This window comes from Mesitornis unicolor, unplaced genomic scaffold (genome assembly GCF_000695765.1).
Source record: "Mesitornis unicolor isolate BGI_N332 unplaced genomic scaffold, ASM69576v1 scaffold15029, whole genome shotgun sequence".
Classification (NCBI taxonomy): Eukaryota; Metazoa; Chordata; class Aves; order Mesitornithiformes; family Mesitornithidae; genus Mesitornis; species Mesitornis unicolor.
In genome coordinates, this window is record NW_010206713.1 from 63,203 (window position 1) to 65,926 (window position 2,724).

A 2,724-nucleotide genomic window follows, 5' to 3' on the forward strand; every position below is an offset into this window, starting at 1 on the left:
TGACCTCCATTTCTATAAGGACCAGTTTCATTTCAAAAACTGTTGGCAGTTTACCTCTACCTAATTTATTCTTTGGCTCCAGTCAGGTATTTCACAGTAACAGTTATACCTGTAAATAGCTGTCTGAAGTCAAGATGTATACAGAATACAGTTAGGTCATTAATTAAGCAATGACTTTGTTATTGTGTAGTAACTACAACCTCCTTTTTTTACAAACAGACGTTATCTAATACCTGAACCTCTTGATGTCACTCCTACTGTGAACACGAGACTATACATATATTAACTTGAATACTCTGAACAGTCCATTGATTGCAGTCACAGTCTCAGGACGAATTTAAGCACCTGCTAAGAATTCAGGCATTATTCAGCAGTTAAGTTGCCTCTAGTTTAAGTCTTTCTTGAGAGAAAACTACAGTAACTCATTCTCTTGTGTGTGAGAAGAGAGAAGTGAAGGACAGAAAAGGAGAGAAAATGAGGCAGAAATGAGTTACAGAAGTGGATTAGTGTATGTAGTTCAGGCTTTTTCCACTGGCCAGCCTAGGCCTCTTTTCTGGTCAGCTATGCAATTCAGAGGAAGCAGTGTGGTAGGAAAGATCCCACAAGGAGCTGGAAAAGACAATATCAAAAGGAAAAGTCTTACTCAGTTACACAGAAATTACCTAAAGGAGGAAGACAGGTAAATGGTGTCCTTGTACACGGGCTGACTTAGTCATCCTGGTTTGCCACTTGCTAAATAATACTTCTCATTGAAACGCAAGGTTTGATTTTTGTTATGATGCAACACGGTACTGTAATTCTTCCACCTTCTTTAACCTTTATTAATTATTATGGACATTCTGCTAGTCACATCTACATATGAATGATGTTTTAGCAACCTGGTATATTTTATGGGGCCCTGAACTTCTTTGAGCATTATAAACGACAGCTGCATTCAGAAGGTTTTGCAGCTACGGCAGTTAAACGTTCCTTATTCCAAATGCAATGACATATGCTCTTTTCTATTTCAGGTAATGGCAAAAACTTGACACACTAGTAAGAAGTAAATTAAATTCCAGAATAGGAATCCTGGAATATATTTTAAAGTTCAACTTCTAAATTATAAAATTTACAGATAAAAATATCTGTTAGTAAAGTTTCAGATTGCCTCACTAGTAAGTTGCTGTCACTGCTTTTTTTGTCTGGAATAAAAATTGTTTCAAAATAAACAAAAGTACTAAAAACATTCTTGAAACTTCAATCAGAAGCACTTTACTAAACCACAAATATTGCCATAATAATTTGAACTTGTACACAAATATCGCAAATAAGTAGGCTGAACTCATAAAACTTCCAAACATCTTGGCATCAGTGTTTTCATTCTTTCCTTAGGGCCACCAAATGCAACATCCAATATTCTGATGGTATTTCCATTATTCAGATATTAAAGTATTGTAAACAAAATCAGAAGTGAGTCCTGGATGCATAAGCGAAAGCTTGTGAAAATCCTAAACACAAACAAAACATATTTCAGTGTGTAACTGAAAACTGTGAGTACTGCCCCTCTGTGAAAGCCAAGCAGGAGTTCCTGGAATTACTAAGTGATGCAAATAAAACTGCAAAAATAGAAGCTAATTCCAGTATCAATTCCAGCAAGAAGCAAAACACAACTCTAATAGTTTAACTGGTGAGATTGTTAAATAGTGATTACTCCTCTCTAGGGAGTATCTGATTTCATACAAATTATACAAAAATTAAGGTTAAAAGTGAAATCTAAACTCATCAAGTTCATACCTATGCTCTAAGACACAGAATCACACAGAATCTCAGTGTGCAGGCTTAGCAATTCAGACCCAGGGAAACAGTGACTTATCACAGAATCACAGAATATTAGGAGTTGGAAGGGACCTCAAAAGATCATCCAGTCCAACCTCCCTGCCAGAGCAGGATCACCTAGGCTAGGTCACACAGGAACAGATCCAGGCGGGTTTTGAATGTCTCCAGAGAAGGAGACTCCACAACCTCTCTGGGCAGCCTGTGCTTTGTTGACAGTGCTCTGTCACCCTCACAGTGAAAAAGTTTTTCCTCATGTTCAGGTTGAACCTCCTATGCTCCAGCTTGCACCCATTGCCCCTTGTCCTGTCATTGGCTGTCACAGAGAAGAGCCTGGCTCCTTCCTCCTGACACTCGCCCTTTACACATTCATAAACATTGATGAGGTCACCCCTCAGTCTCCTCTTCTCCAAGCTAAAGAGACCCAGCTCCCTCAGCCGCTCCTCATAAGGTTCATGCTCCACTCCCTCAGTCAACTTTGTGGCTCTGTGCTGGACTCTCTCCAGCAGTTCCCTGTCCTTCTTGCACTGAGGGGCCCAGAACTGAGCACAATATTCCAGATGTGGTCTCACCAGGGCAGAGTAGAGGGGGAGGAGAACGGCTCTGGACCTACTAACCACATCCATGCACAGTATTTCTAAACTACCAGCTTTTAAAAATTGCCAAGGAGAACCTTTCCAAAACATTGGTAATTGTTGTGGTCCAATGCCAGCTTCCACCAGGAAAGAAAGTGCTTCTTAATATTTTGTCTGTCCTTCTGATGTAAAATAAGCTGAAGGCTTCTTATTCCAAACTTTGTGAACAAGATTGTAGTCTAGATTACACACTCATTTTACATGTTAAGAGACTGCTATCATGACTCATCTCCTTCATGTCTTTGCTAAGTCAAACAAACAAAACTATTTCACTCTT